The sequence below is a fragment of the Camelus bactrianus genome, chromosome 7 (genome assembly GCF_048773025.1).
Source record: "Camelus bactrianus isolate YW-2024 breed Bactrian camel chromosome 7, ASM4877302v1, whole genome shotgun sequence".
Classification (NCBI taxonomy): domain Eukaryota; kingdom Metazoa; phylum Chordata; class Mammalia; order Artiodactyla; family Camelidae; genus Camelus; species Camelus bactrianus.
The window spans coordinates 65,042,269-65,059,774 of record NC_133545.1 but is presented as its reverse complement, the minus strand read 5'-3'; the positions used below and the strand labels follow the sequence as shown (position 1 = coordinate 65,059,774).

General features: G+C 34.5%; 1 protein-coding gene across 7 annotated transcripts in view; it reads left to right on the top strand.

Moving 5' to 3' along the window:
* Positions 1–17,506, top strand: part of ZNF804B (zinc finger protein 804B) — an 873,532-nt gene that overhangs the window by 735,697 nt on the left and 120,329 nt on the right. The window lies entirely within an intron of this gene.

Here is a 17,506-nt window from a genome sequence, read left to right as displayed (position 1 = left end):
GTAGGCTCTTTGGATGGTGTCTGAATGTTGTGAGGCCATTAAATATCATTCTGTGAGCTTCCACTTACAAAGCTAGTGCACACTTTAAGCACATGAGAAATTTTGAGCTCTGTGTGTCAAGTGTGTTAGTCTAAAGAGAGTAGGATGGTTATTAAAAATTAAACTAAAATTAGTATATCAGAACTAGTCTGACTGCTATAGAGTATACTGGGGTAGACATTTTAGAGAGAAAAGATAAAGAGGAAAAAGATCTGGAAATCATAATATTAGATTGTGAAAAAAATCATGTTTGGATCCATTTTTCAAAGTAATTAAATTAGAAGCAGAACGCTGAATTGACTCTCTCCCTTCTGAGACATCATCAAATCTGAAGTTTGAAATACTGCATGTGATGTTTAGGTGAGAATTTGGGGAAAACAAAATACGGTATTTTTTGCCTCTTGAATTTTTTATTCCTAGTAAAGACTGAATGGGGATTTTACTGTTTTTAGTTTATTAGTAATACCTTGATTCAATTTATTCTTTTATTAATTGACTTATCTCTTATTGGCACCGTGACCCACTTATTCCTATGTAATTGTAAGACATACTACAATCTAGAAATATAGTTGTAAACATGAAAAGCACTTGTGGTCTCTCTTCTCAAAAAACAATTTAATCACCAGTGTAGGATTGAGCTCACAGAAAGTAACTTGAGTAGAGACCACAGGTGTTTTTCATGATTACTATCGTTAAATTTCATCATTCATAATGTGTTTCTGGCTACGAGAAGGTAAATGAATTTACTATAAAATGTGAAGCTGTTAAGTATTCGGGAATACAGACCAAAATATGGTAGAGAATGAGGGTCGAAGTAAACCTATTTTGACCTCCTGCAAAAAGCAGTTTTCCTCAAAATAAGTGGCAAGTCCCAAGAGCCCTGTCTCAAGAGCCTGTGATTAGAGGTATAAATTTAGAGCACTAGTATTTGGGGAGATGGAGGTACAGGAGGATCCACACTCAGGGGCTGCCTTTGCTGTTGAAGATCTACCCACAGACAGGAACATTGTGTAAAGATCATACCGCAGGACACAGGTGTGGTTTTGTTTGTTGGTTTCTTTGCCTGTTTGTCAGGTATGGCTGTTAGATATTGTTGAAAAAAAATTTTGCATCCATTTTGATGCTCCTTTTTTTGTTCTCTCTTTTTTAACTGTTAGTGTATGAATTACGCTAGTAGAAGTATCAATGTTAAACCACCCTGGTGTTCCTGGGATTAACCCAATTTAAGACAATACGCACTATCGTTTATATTGATTTAAAAAATAATTTACACTATTTGTAATGATTTAATATTTATGTTTAAATGAATTTAGATATTTTGTTTAGCTTTTTCCCATATATTTTTAAGTTAGATAAAGGAGCTAATACCTTTATCTTTCATAGCAAGGGGCCAACTATTAACGATTTCCAACTATAGCACATTTTCCTTTAAACTACCAATTTGCATTTCAAAAGATTTGTCCTCACTTTAGAGAGATATTTTAGGAACTCATAGGTCTTACTAAGAAAACATTTGTCTATAATTCAACAGTTTCTTCAGCTTCAGTGCACTTCCTTTTCTTCTGCTAAATTCTAATTAAATTAAAACATTTTTATTTAAAATTATGTATGAATGTGATCCTATTTATCAATCCATTGAACATTCTGTACACAGGCAGAAAGAAGTGTCCAAAATTATGGTCATACATTTTTTAATGATCATTATTTCTCAGTTTTAGTTGACTTAAAATTTTATTCTCTCAGTCTTTCCCATTGCTTGATTTTTTTATAAACATACCTTAATCTTTCAATTTCAAGAAAAAAATTGTTATTCTTTATAAAAATACAAGATATAGTTACCTATTTTCTTGATGTTAATATTGACTCAACTAAATTCACCTCAATATTTTCTTATTCCAAAATGTACTCTATATTACTGTTGCTGTTGATTGACATCTTTGTGTGTATCCTGAGCAATACAAGCTAATGTTCAGATGACTAGCACCCGTAGGGTGTGAAGGCTGGAGTCTGTTCCAGATCATTGGCCATCTGTTCCCACTGGCCTTTCTCGTGTTTCTTAGTTGTTAAGCACTTGGGATATTATCCATGGGTGTATGCATAGATTTTAACAACAAAAACTAAAATGCCATATCTTTTTTTAAATGAAGATTGTAAACTATTTAAATATTATTAGATATCCTCCATTTTACTTTGAGTCTGGCTTTATATCCATCTCTCTCTCTCTCAAAGAACCACTAATTTTGTAAATGTTTCAACTGCATATCCCTAAAATATCATCTCCCATCTAAAAACCCATGTCTTTGCCGAACATCTCAGTCTCTCACTTGGATAATTACAACAGACTTCTGTCTACCTGGCTTCCCAGCTGCCAGCCTCACATCTGCAGCTCTATCTTCCATTCTGCTGTCAGCAAGGATTTGAAAATGCAAACCTGAGTGTTTCTTTCTCCACCACTGCTTTTCTTCCTTCTCTACAAAATCCCTCTGTGTTGTGAGATGGGAGGTGTTCCTGATCTGGCTGATTTTTCATCTCACCAGTTCTTCCCTCACTGTGTTCTACCTTGTGTTGCTGCTCCCACCACCCTGAATGCCTTGCAGTTTTCTAAACCTAACAGTCTCTCTTGTGTTTTTTTTTTGTCATATCTCCTTCTAGGATCTTAGTCTAGAATCTCTTCTTTGACTATTAACACTTACTTTCTTTTCCTTTCTTTTTATTCCCCCCAATATTTTCTTTCAACATTGCCTTTCCTAAGAAGTTTCCTGACCTCCTCTTTCACAGGAGGAATTTATTTCTCTGGCATGTGTTACTTCTTTTGTAGCATTTACATTGGTGTTACATTTGTTTGTTCATGTGCCTCATCCCTCTCATAGATGGTAGTCGCCTTGCAGATAGGAGTCAGGTTTTCATTTTTGTAAATTCCTATTTGCCTTTATATTAGAGGTTCTTAAAATTAAGTTTACAATGAGGAAATAAACATAAAGAGAATAAGTGGAAAATGGGATTTCTTGGAAAAGATGTCAGATGGCATCTCCAAGGGAACCAGAGTTTGAAATCTTCGCAGATGATTTCTAATTGTGTCAACTTGTTGTGTTACAATTTTCTCTGATAATCCATTTCACAGCTATAAAATGGGAGTAATAACAGAGACTTCTGAACATTGCTGTGTGAGTAAAATGGCATAAGGTGCAAGACAATGCAGGGAGCCTGTAATGGGTATTCAAAAAAATACTGCATCATTTCCTGATCTCTGTGTCTTTGTAGAAGCTTGCCTCTTCTGGTGAGATTTTTATTATTATCATTATAATAATAATAATAATTATTATTATTATTATTAATTTCTTTAATTAAATGGTTGTTTTGCACCACTTCTCTTAGACAGACAATGTAAAAAATAGATTTTCTCTTGAAATTATCTTTAAGTTTGGGGGGAGAAATTAGAGTTGTAAGTAGGGGTATCTGCAAGTATAAAGACTGAAGTTCTACACCTGTCAAGGATAAAATGCTTCCAAGTGATTATGCCTTACCTTTCTTCTCCAGATGGTGATAATTGGGCATTTAATTTCTGCAGTGAGAATGATTCAGAACATGATTACCAGTGAGTGAAGGGGGAGGAGGAAAAAGCAGTTGTGGGACTTACTCTTCTTCCTTGTCCCTTTTCGCTCACACACCTGCCACTCTATAATCACACTCATATAAGAGGAAAGACATAACAAAACTGACATGGCACAGGCCCTGGGCTAGTGATGCTGTTTCTATTTAAAGCAGAGACACACACACAAGACATGACTTGCTGATAACCAGTACCTGGGGTAGCTCCTTGTATATATGGGCTATAATTAGGCTGGACATAAGTGCAAAATTTCTCTCATTCTTTCAAATCATTTTAAACCCAAGTAGTGTTATCTGGGATACAAATTAACACATCCTATTTAATGAAAAGGAAATGACAAGATCTCCTAAGCTCATTAGTGATTTATCTTTCTCAACTATCACTTTTCATCCACAATTAGTGAGAAAGCTTTTGATTGTTGTAGCTGTCGTATTTTTCTTTTCATAAGCTGAAAAACATGTACTAAAACACTTCTTTGATGAACATATTGTCACCTACTATAATGTAATGGGACATCAGATTTTTTTTCCAATGAACTGAGAAGGAATAAGGTCTTTTATAATATTACTCTTTGATGCTATAAAATTTATCAGACTTCGGATTCAGAGACTACAGTTTTGAAGAGGATTCATTAATCATAGTGGAGTAATTATCTTTGGCAGTCATCTCTCTCTGAGTCATGAAAAGCCAATCCGAGGGTGAATGTTACTATACAATTAAGGGGAATGGAATATTCATGTTGTTTGGTGAAGAAAGATTTTTAAATGCAAAAAGCTCTATTGGAAAGACTGTGTGTAGTGAAATAAACACAGCCCATAATCATATAAGGGTTTCCAGAGCTCAGTCCTGTGTCTCCTGCTGAAATGACATTGACCCTTCAACATGAACAAGTGAGGGGTGTTCCGCAACAGCCTGTGAGTAGATGGACACCAAGATTTCCTAGACTTAACCATACTGTGCTCCACTCAACTCCCCTCACTTTGAAAATACACTCATAAACTATATCAGTGGGAGGCATATGAGTCCAAACGTTTCTCTAGTGCCTGGTTCAAGTATTTTTCATCTTCTCTTTTTTTTGTGCATACTTATATACAGAATGTAAGTGTCAGGTCATGTGTGAACTGATTCTGAACCAGGAAAGTAGGTGTAACTTGAAAAATTCCTTTCAAAAAAAGGCTGAGAATAAGTAATTGAAACTAAAGAGGAAAATATACTAAAAGTTGATACTGTAAATTGATGAACTTGCCAAGTAGATTTAGCTTAATGATTAATAGCACAAAATACTGTTGATGGACATTAATAGCCTATTCTTCCAGTATTTTAGAATATATGTGTTAATTTCAGAAAATTTCATAGGGATAGTCTTCTTATAGCAACAGGACTAATTTAACCCTAACCCTAACTTGGGGCTATATAAAGGTATATATCTCAACAAACTCACAGGATGAATCTTGTGTTAATACCATCTTTGCTCTAGCCTCAGACTCTTTTATAAGCTCCAGAGTCTGGTTCACATGTCTCCTAAATGTTCCAGAGTTCTTCAACCCAAAATGTTTATCACTGGATTTCTCATCTCTCTAAAACAAAATTTCGTATACTATTCTGTATAAGTTAAAGATACTGCCCTCCATAAAATCTCAGCTAAAAATCTCAGTCACCTTTTACTCCTGAACCTCTCTTTAACCCTTTACCCTCGTTCCGTTGCCAAGTTCAGTCAGCTTCATCTCTAAAACACCTCTGGGATAATTTTCTCTCTTCTATGCTCAGGACCATTGTGTCAGTTCCTGCTCTCTTCTCTTTTCATTTTGATTATTGCTATGACCTGCTAACTGATGTGTTGGCCCTACTCTCACCTACTCTAATTCTTCTTCTAACTGCTACCAGAATAGTAGTGTATAACATAAATCTTTCTCTCCCCTTGCTTAAATTACCTACTTATTCCTCAATGAATTACAGTTCATAATTATTGAAACATATGTTATCTTCTAATATGACACCAAATATTTTCCTAAGTTACTCTCATACATGTCTTTCTTCTCTTCTCCAGTCCAACTTTTTATCCTCTATGTCTTTGAAAAAGATTTCCCTCTACTAAAAATTCCCTTTCACATCCTTAACGTATGTCTTTCTCCACCTGGCAAATGAATAATCATTCTTCAAGACTCTGTTCGAATAAAGTGTCCCTTTTCTGTTACACGTTTGCCTACAACCTCCACAGAGATTAATCACTTCCTGCTATGAGCTTCATCAGTACTTTTAGAAAATATTTATCTCATCACATAATACATAGCTAATCCCTAAACTTGTTGATTACCAGAATCAGTTGAGTAATTTGTAAACAAAAGAACCACACATGCCAGAACTCTTCTATGAATTTCTGAATTATTTCTGGGAATGTGTTCCCAGAAGCTCCCAGTACTTGAGTGCAATGGATTTGTTTAGTCAGGTCTTTATTCCCAACGTCTAGGGTGGTACCTTGCACACAAAAGGACATTAATGAGTTTTGAGCAAATAAAAGATGATCCATTAATCCTTCAGTCCTCCACTCACATTTACAAGTTCACTCCACCTTAGTCTTCAACCTAAATATGGAGATAACTTGAGCCAGTACCTGCTGAAGCCCAGAGTAGATGAACAGCTGGAAATCCCTTGGTATCCCCCCCACAGAACTTTGTAGTGTCAAAGAGCTTCTGTTACAAGGGCTTTGGAGATGGGTAGAGCCTGGCTTTACCATTTCCTAGTTCTGTGATCTTGGAAGTGTTACCTAATCAGACTGAGCCCCAGTTTCTTCCCATGTAAAATGATTATAAGATACATTATCTTAGAGTATTGGGAGAATTAAAGGAGACGCTGAAAGTAAGCACAGAACAGAATAAGCATATGTTAAATGATGGCTCCTACTATTAGAAACCTTTGGTAATCTTCACTAACTACCTAAGTCAATGTCTGATAATATTTCGTAAATGAGTGCTTCTTACTTTTAATACTTAACTCTGAAATATTTAACTATGAACAGAGAATGATGCTCACTGACTTGAAATAAAGTACTTACATAGCTCCTGCTCAATAATCCTTTAAAAGGAGAATATTCAGGGTAAAATAAGAACTCTCCATCCATGGTTTACAATCCTGCATCAGTTTAGAGAAGGTTTAAAATAAGAGCTGACTTAAAGAATATAAATTATTTGGAAAGTTCCTCAGACAGTCATCCTTTATTTTATTTTTGAGGGGGGAGGTCATTAGGTTTATTTATTTATTCAATGGAGGTACTGCGAATTAAACCCAGGACCTCGTGCATACTAAGCTTGCACTCTCCCACTGAGCTATACACTCCCCCAGACAGCCATCCTTTCTACAGGGCCATGGGAACACTTTATGAGCACTCCAAGCAAAGCAAAGTCTAAATCAAGCTAATATCTGTTATAAAAATATCTGCCTAGCAGAATCAAGATGTAAGAACATTTGTGTGGCCATGTGATGTTGTAGCATTCAGAGCTACTCATCAGTTTCTCTTCATCTTGATGCCTATAAACAATGGAAATTCCAGGAAAGACACTATCCTTTAGAATATCCCATTGTTAAACATATTTCTGAAGGAGTTCTTAATTTATAAGTAATTATTTTAGTTTTATTTGGCTTAGGCAATTCTTAATTTTGGCAACTGCACTTCAAGACAGCACTTCATGTGATATCTTTGTTTACACTTTGTGTGTGTGTGTGTGTGTGAAATAAATCAGGCTCAAGAGTGTCTCTCCTGTCACATTCCATCATGTCACACTAATAAAATTTGACATGCTCTGGGATGTGGTGATGAATAACCATATGTGGTGACAACTTGGAGAATCCTTACAAATTATGCTGTGCAGTGGTTTCAAAACCCTTTGTGTACTTCCAAGTTGTTGAAGGAACCCTTACAAAATAAAATTCTCCAGAAAAGACCAATTTAGGACTTCAGCACCAAAATCATTGAGGGAAATTCACATTAAGCTTATCAGTATCCATTATGTCACACAGGGTGATAAAATGAAACACACCTAGTACTGCAAAAAAGATATACTATATTTTATATGAATGAGGAGGCCAGAGATACAAGACACTGATCAGAAAAAATTAAGACATATATCACAGATTAAAATAAATTAATCTGTATTTTTTTTTCTTTCGGTTGGCTTTTGGATGAGTCTGTCTCCTGTAATAGTCATTATTTATAGAACTATTGACTTCTGAACTGAATGCCCTGTCCACATTAAGCACATTACAGCTCTTAGTCTTTGCAGCCATCCTATAGCATTATTCCCATTTGGTAGTTGAAGAAACTGAGGCTGAGAGAATGGAATTAACAGGCCCCAAAGTCACATAGCTAATAACAAGTGGAAGGAAGACTAGAATGTGAATATTTCAAGCTATTTGCAAATACTGTAATTTCCAGGTTCTGCTACTCACTAGTCCTCTTTAGACAAAGCTGAACATCCTGCCAGGACACCACATCCATGTGGCATTCCAGTCACCTTTCCTGGAGCGCCTACCTCGTGCATTCCACCAGGAGGGAAAGGGCTGGTGACTAATGCCTGAGAGCTGAGTACTGGCTCCCACAGCTGTGCACAGGGACCTTTGTCGCCTGTGAAAGCATATTGGGCAATTGTGCTCTGATTAGTAGCACAGCATGGCTTCTGAGATCAAGCAGTTTCTAAAACGCAGCAGGAATCATCTAGAGCAAGTCCTGTCAACACTCTTCTTGAACGTATACATACTAAATTCAGTGCTAAGCTTTGAAAATGAAGCCCACAGAACATTCCCTAGGTGACATGAACTCAACACTCTACAATTTTATATTAAAAACAATTCTCCTATTGGCATAAACTGATATACGTGAAACAATGGCTAAGGCATTATAAAGCATTCATGATTTTATTAGTATTTACCTTGAAAGTGGTGAAAATAGAATTGAAATTACTGAAAAAACAGAAGTTTTATTACTTGCTTTGAAAACTATTCTTTTCTGAATAGGAAACTGTTTTGTTTTGGTAAAGAATTTCTTGCCTTTTTATGGAGAATTGACAAAATATCTCCAAATTTGGGTAAAAGTGAACATCATTAATTCCAGTCTGAAGAGATATTAAATTAGGAAAGCATTCACTCATGTTAGTACTTTACTGACCTAGAAAATGTATTACAATAGTGGTCTATATATGGTTAATTTCTATACCAATACAGGATAGTGAGTTTTATCTCACATTTATTGTATATAATATAATTTCTCATAAGTAATGTGTTCATGATGTTGTCCATAGCTATTGACGAGATAATGTGATGGTTAAGAAGAATATATTTAGGATTCAATCCATAATAATTATTTTTGACACTCTAATAATATCATTTATTCTGGAGTCAGCTTACTGTCTCTATCCTTTATTCTGTGGCATGTGGACAACATACCTATTGGGGGAAAAGAGAGAAGTTTTATTGACTATGAATAAAACTTGCTCAAATTGGTCACTATTTTGAAACAAGAAATATAGATTTGTATCTTACAAGTCCTCTTCCTTCTACCTTTTTCAAACATTTAATTCCCCAGTTAGTTCTGAAGCCCTATAAATTCATCGTATGAACATAAGCAGGACTTTAAATGTGGGATTGGAAGTGATGGTGAGGATACCATCTAACCTGTTGTTTTTCAAATGCATTTTAGCTATAAGACCAAAGACAACCCCCCTAAATAGCTTTTGAGCCAAAAATAGAATCTAGGAAAAGACAGTGCAGTTGTTGATTCGATGTACTATATATAATGTAGATATCAAATAAATTTTCCCTCCAGCTTGGAAAAAAAAATGCTTCTTAATTCTTTTCATTTACAAACACCTTTTATTTTTTCCAATGGTGAAATCACAGCTGCCAGCAGAACCCACTGGCAGATTTAAGAACTTTCACACTTAAAGACAAAGATAGGAGCTCAGTATTCCTTAGCTTAAAAGCTTTGTTTAATTTAAGAAACTTTTTTTTCTTTTTTCTTTTTTTCTTAGAGCAGTTTGGGGAACGGGGCCTTAATGTAACAATTTGTTGTCTCTATGGCAGAGAAAATATTGAAGAGTCAACCAATGCAGTCATGTTGTACTTTTTTGTGAAAGATAGGGAAAATGAGTTAACTCTAATGCTCCCATGTCATTTAGTGTTACCCTCCTTCCTTTGCCTATTTGTTTTAGTTCTGCCACTCTTGGGTTATGAGTAGTAAATCTAGTCAATAAAAAGCAGTTACAACTGAAAGTGTTATCTAGTCGTAAGAAAAAAGGTGTATGTACAAGTCATTTATGAATATTCAATGTATTATCTAGAGTTTAAATAGTAGAGCAGTGGCTTGGATCTATAAGTTTTTCATATATCTTTTCCACATAGACCTTCAAGTGAAAAAAAAAAGTCATTATCCTACATGCAGACATTGTCTTTTTAATCACTTAGGATTCTATTCTTCTTCCATTTCTTCCTTTATTCTTTCATTTCCTTTGTCTACCTTCTTCCCTTCTTCTCATCTTTCCTTCCTTATTTCTCCCTTCCTTCCTTCCTGAGGTAAGCTTCCAGGGAGAGAAGACTTCAGGAGTTTAGGAGGTGCTCTCTGTGTGGTGTGTGGCGAAGGACCATGACATAGCTTTTGTTCTTGACGTTGATGCTCCCTGTAACTCTCTCCATCATGCCTTTAAACAATACAGAAAAAGTGTTCTCTTTATGTATTTATTCAATTCCAGACTTAGCTTTATCTTTACTATTTGGATGACAAGCTTCCTAAAATTTCTAACAGGCTTCTCTCTTTTCTTAAAGACTGTAATAATACAATTTTGATGGTTTAGATGCATATCAAACCCTCTTTTTACTCTACTAGACATTAATACTAATGTCTGTCACCTTTAGGTATTCAGGACCATTTGTTTCTATGCTAAATAAGGAGAAGAATCATTTAATAGTGATAATTTAAAAAGAGTTTTCTATCTGACTGGCTCTATACCTCATATTTTACATATGTCATTTAATTCTCACAGCAGCCATATATAATGTGTTTGTACCTTTTTTACTTTCATTTTAATGTTTTTATTGAAGTATAAACTGAGGTAGTCAGTTACAATGTGTCAGTTTCTGGTGTACAGCATAATGTTTCAGTCATACATATACATATATATTCATTTTCATATTCTTTTTCAGTATAGGTTACTATAAGATATTGAATATAGTTCCCTGTGCTTTCCAGAAGAAATTTTTAAAATCTATTTTATATATAGTAGCTAATATTTGCAAATCTTGAACGCCCAATTTATCTCTTCCCAATCCCTTTCCCCCTGGTAACCATAAGTTTGTTTACTATGTCTGTGAATCTGTTTCTGTTTTGTAGATAAGTTCATTAGTGTCTTCTTTATTTTTTTTTTTAAATTTTAGATTCCCACTATAAGTGATATCACATGGTATTTTTCTTTCTCTTTCTGGGTTCACTTAGAATGACAATCTCCAGATCCATCTATGTTGCTGCAAATGGCATTATTTTAATTCTTTTTAATGGCTGAGTAGTATTCCACTGTATAAATATACCACCGCTTCTTTATCCAGTCCTCTGTCGATGGATATTTAGATGGTTTCCATGTCTTGGCTATTGTATGTAGAGCTACTATCTACCTTATTTTTAAATATGAGGAAATAGTGATTCATTAAGATCAAATAATTTACCCAATATTATATGGCTAGTGGGTAGAATTGTCAGGATTCAAATCCAGGTCTACCAGATTCACAGTTTGTGTTCTCAACTGATTATTTTGCCTTATACTACAACTAGAAAGCTAGGAAGGAATTAGTTTGATTTTTTTTAATAGTCTTCTGCCTTTCCTCCAGCATGGAATTATATGTGTAACTGGGGCCCTCCATCCACCATGGAGCTATCTCTGAGTTTTAGATATTAAGCTAATGAGACATGGACTCTACAGATAGTGAAGTATCTGGGTCTATACAAGGTATGGAGGATATACAGAGTGGGTTAAATTTAGTTGAGTATAATGATAAAATTGTATTTCACAAAGACAAAAACATAAAAATTGCAAAGCAGAATGAAGGAAATAATGAAATGATATGAGAGAGCTTTTTTGGCACATTTGTCCAATGATGGAGATTTTAATAATCTTTTTGAAAGTCGGAAACCTCTGTGACTTGCAGCTCAGGAATAACCAAGACAGGAATTTTAGCATGGAACTTGCAGGAAGATACTGTTTTCAGATTTATTAAAGAAGCCAAAGAAAAGGTAATCTGATAATAACTAAAGATGCCCAAAAAACATCTGGAATCACCTGTAGAGACATGTTTAGATGCCTGTCTTCTGTGTTAGCCTGTATCTAGCTGAAATTAATACAAAGACTGTAAGTATAATTAATTTTTTCCATATACAGTCTGTAAAGACATTTTGCCCTCCAAACAGGAGATTCTGTTTAGAGCATGTAATTATGAAGTACTGTGCCTAGCTTGGATTCTAGAAACCCAGATTTTAAAAGAAACGTCAACTTGGTTCACCTTCTCTGGGGAGCTATGAAGTTAAACAACCCCATATACAATGATGTTGTTAGATGCTTTTAGAGGAGAAATAAGAGTCCCTCAATAGGATCATTGAAAGTCAGCGTGGACCCGCTGCATATCATCCTTTGTGTTTGTTATCAGAATGTGTTTTAGGTAATTTTATGAAACAGTTGACTTTATTCTTTGAAAATTACATTGCATTTGTTTATGAAATGACTTTTATATTACAATTGACTATTTTTTGTTAAAGAAATGATTTCAGAATGCCATCAACGTTTGCATAATTCTTAAAAAGTGATTCTAGACTGTACTTCTTCCATCCGGTCCCCACAAACGCAATGCTTTCAGGTTATACTGCTTAGGATGTCATTATTGTATTGAATATTTATTTTTGTACATTGAGATTCCAACATGAAATGGATTTCTGTGCATCAAGAAAGCATGGGACTTAATCACCACAGTGTATTTTAAACAAAGCAACTCATGCCCGACAAAGGAAGTTAGAACATATTCCAAATATATTTGCTTCTACAATGCTGTTAAAAACATTGTGAACAGTTGGAGTAAGAGTTGCCAGAATGAAGGAATGACTTTTATGATAAGAATAAAAGAAAAGTCCTGCTATAAAAATGCTTTAGAGTTCATTGAACTCTGCCTATTCCGGCTCAGGTAGAGTGGCAAATTATGACGTTCATTATTAAACTGGGCTTGAATCTGCAACAGAAAAATGAGGGGCTCAAGTGGTGTCCATTAAATTATACAACTTGTCATAAACTCTCTTATTATTCTATGTAGCCTCATCTTTTATTACATCTTAAATACAAACTAAAGAAACCACCAAAAAAGACCTGTTGTAGCAAGTAGAGTAAGATACAATAGTTATTAAAGCACAGATACAAAGATTTAATAATAACACATTGTACATATTCAAAAAAAATCACTTCATTGTATTTAACTTTGAGTACCAATAATCTATTTTTTAAAGTGGTATTCAATAAAATGGTTAGGGAAATTAACCATTTTATTAACAGAGATAGCCTTATCCACTGAGAAAATAACTCACATAACTCGCTCTCAAGATAGGCATTTTTTTCTCTTTAGTTCTCCCTCTTGTAGTTTTCATAGTATTTAAATACTGATTATCATAAGCTTTTTCAGTAGTAAATCCTGTTAAGAAAACACAAACCAATGGCATGAGAATAAGTATTTGTTCACAGACCTTCTGAAGCTAAATGAAATCCCTATAATGGTTATTTTTAGATATGTGGGCAAACTGTGCTACCACATCGTTTCAGCATATCTCAGAGCTAAATTAAGGGCAAGAACAAGTTAATAAAAAATTGAGTTGTAGTTATGCTAATACCTCTTAATTTTTAAATTCATTTAAAAGGGAATTTGATATTCTTTGCTTTATACTTCAGAAGTTCTAATGGGCAGTTGAAACTCTCTTAGCTAATGCTGTTGGGACTTGTGGTTGGTGGTTGGTTAATCAAACGTGATCCATTAAAGCCAGAGCTAATGAGACATAATACACACAGAGTTGACAAATTTTAATTTAGAGTATCCCTTCATCTTTTGTAGTAGAGCTAAGTACTTTCCTTTGATCATGAGTCTGCTCATTGGAGTTGCAGCATTTTCTCTTTTTGCATAAAACATACCCTAATTCATCATGCACAATTTCTCTGGGTTAGTCAAAGCAGAAGGAGAACTTCATTGATACCTGTGAAGCAATATGAATGACAAATCTTTCTAGCTTTGTGCTATTTCTCCCGATATCTTAATATTATTTTTCTCACAGGTAATTCAATTACATGCATTCTTGATTCTTTCCAAAGCATTGAACCTGTTTTTCATAGAAACAGCTCTTTCATTTCAAACTTATATTTATTTTATCAGTATATAAAATATTTAATTATGGATATAAATTTTAGTTTCAAGAATAAGTACCCTAAATGGGTTGGGAAAGAAATATAAATAATTCATGAAAGCATGCAGCTTGGGTGTTGGAAAGTCAAATTCTAGCCTAAATTGAACTCTGATTTTTGGTTGATTTATAAGATGTGCTTATGCTGTTCATTTCTATCTTAAAAAGTAGTCAAAATAACAATAATAATGGATTATTGAGGGTTTAGAGAGTACAAGGCACTTAAGATGTTTATATTCATTATCTTATTTATTCCTTATAAAAACTCTATGTGGTAGGCACCATTAACAGTACCATATTGTTATGGATGGGGAAATCAGGGCTATGAGAATTAATTTGCCAGTTATGGTAAAGATGGAATTTGAACCTAGGTCACCTGATTTCGAAGTCTGATATCTTAATTCTAAAATAGACTACTCTCTCTAATAAATAATTGAGTCATATCAGACTTGAAGGAACTCTGAGATGCCAGAGAGTAGAGTTTTGAAATCATCATCAGATCTTTTTGACAGATAAATACTGATCCTTTCAGAATAGGACTTGTGTAATTGACCTACAGTATAGAATGGTTGTCAAAAGGCTTCACAGTCTTGTCAAACCCTGTGCTGAAGGGGCACTTTGAGTTCTTGGCCCCATATTTGAAATAAAGCTAGTTGAAGAAAGGAAGCGTGATAGGTTAGAGACTCGTAACCAAGATACTCATAGAACAAATGACGAGACACAAGGTAACTAGAATATCTGAATGAAGATTTAGAAGATGTATTTGATTTGGAAAATATAATTTTGTGATGACATTTGAGAGAGTAGATTCAGTAGAAGATGGAGGAGGGCACCGATTTGCAATAAGGGTCGATGGGAAGTGAGAAGTGACAGCAGTTAGTATAGTCTGTCTTCAAAATGTTTAGCTAGATATCCTAGTCAGACTCTTCAATTAAGCAAAAATCATGTCCAGAGTGCTTGTGCCCACATCAGTCAGTTGTCTATAAATAGGAAGTCTTTTAGCATACTCCTTGTTGCTTTACTTCCCTCCAGTGTATTTTTTTTTTGCCTTGTCAGCTATTTTAATAACTGTAGAGCTACTTTTTTTTTTTTTTTTTTTTACCTAAATAGTATAAACTTGAGATTTCCTACCAGGTATGTTTTATAGCAATGTAGCAAATTTAATGTGCTTAATTTACATTTGTAAAACTTGGTATTTGAAATATAGGTATTTATAAATAACCAGAATTTATTGTGGTTAAGCAAAACTCAGGGAATTGTATCTCACTCATAATTTAAACTTTAAAGCAGGCATCTTCCCCCTGGGCACTCCACCCCATTTTGAAGTAATAAAACATGATCTTAGCTTTGGAATTGGCCTTTGACTAGAATAAAAGTTTAAGCAAATATTTTGATGCACCAGTGGTATATTTCATCCTCATCTGCCATCGAAATGTATAAACTTTGAAAAGTAGAGCTAATTCTGTCACAGTATTTTCTGAGAATGCTTGAAACAGAAGGTAATGAGTGATTCCAGTGGTGCTATACAGACCCAGGGCTTCTGAAAACAACAATTCAAGACACTGATTATAATTTGAAGCTGCTTCATGAGCCCTCCTGGGGCATCAATTAATCCCTTGAACTCTTCCTGTTCTACATTACTTAACAAAGGACCTGAAATTAATGGTATTACTTCTTTGACTCAAAAAATTAATCCCTGACTATATGATACATGTGTCTGCCTTGCTTTGTGAACTGTGATTCAGAGTTAGAGAATTTTACATTATATCCCACCCTCACCTGACCAGCAGTAATCTCCTCTTTTCCCTGTATTTATTGTTATAGAGGTAACTATGTTCTTCATATTTATCCAAATTTTAATATTTGAGTAATTTGACATAAGATATTATGGATTACCAAATATTAGGTAAATATGAAAATGGTTACATTAAATTTATACATAAAATGTTTAGTATAGCTAACACTTATGTACATTATGAATCAGCAATTCCAGTTCAGAAGATATGTTAAAATATTTATAACAGTTCTATTCAATGAGTCCCAAACTGAATTCAACTCAAATGTGTTTCCAGAATGGATTGGATAAATAAATGAAAATATAGTCCTATAATGGGATACCACATAGCAAAGAAAACAAACAAGACATCATTACAGGTAATTATATAAATTGATCTAATAAGGCTGTAATTTTGAGCAAAAGAAGCAAGACACAAAAGCACATATGTTGATGAGTCTAATTATCCATCTACCTACCTATCTTACCTACCTTCCCATCTGTTATGGATTGCATGTTTATGTTCTCCCAAAGTTTATATCTTAACATCCCATCCCAAATGTGATGTTATTTGGAGGAAGGCCTTTGGGAGGTACTTAGGTCATGAGAGTGCAGCCCTCATAAATGAAATTAGTGCCCTTATGAAAGAGACCTCGGAGAGCTTCCTTTCTCCTCTCCCCATGTGAGGATAAAGCAAGAACTGTTCATCAGACTGTTATGAGTATTTTTTAAAACATCTTCTAAAGTGGGATTACCCCTTATGAACCAGGAAGTAGGCTCCCATCAGACACTGAATCTGCTGGTGCCTTGATATTGGACTTTGCAGCCTTTAGAACTGTGAGAAATGAATGTTTAAGCCTTGCACTTTATGGTATTTTTGTCATAGCATTCCGAATGGACTCAGACATGATCTAACATAGGCAAAACTAACTGTAATATTGTTAAAAGATAGGGTAATGATTATCTCTGGGGGCAGGGGGTTGTACTATGAGAAGATTTGATGATATTATGCAGCACCAGTGACATTCTATTTCTTGGTCTGGGTGCTGGCGAAAAGAATGTGTTCCCTTTATAAAAACTCATTCAGCTTATGATTTGTTCCCTTGCTGTACATAAGTTACGTTTTAATAAAAGTTGCACTTTAAAAAATGAAGTTGCTAAGGGCAACTTCCTAAGAGACATTTATGTGCCAGTTTATTCTCTATTAGCAAACAAATCAATAGAATCTAGTCTTAATATTTGAACCTATAAGCTTTCTGAATTCAGGATTAATTGAAATGGAAACTGCAAGAAATTAACTTTGAGCAGATGACATTTAATTCCAACAAGATCAAATAGGAAATTGCCCTTTCTTAAAGATGCTATTACAGTGGTGTGCTACCTAATTACAGTTACTAAATCACTTGCTTTTATTCATTCTCTTTTTAAGAAGCATGGTATTGTGGGTAGCATTCATGAATCAAAAATTTAAATAACATGTGAAAAGACACCTATAGGTATTGTTAAAGCACATTCTCCAAAGTAAGATCAGGCTCATTTAAGTTTAACCTTATCAGCAGTCCAAATTCAGCAAATACCACACACTGTGGTGTTCATGAGAATTTTATGTGGCAGTAGAAGA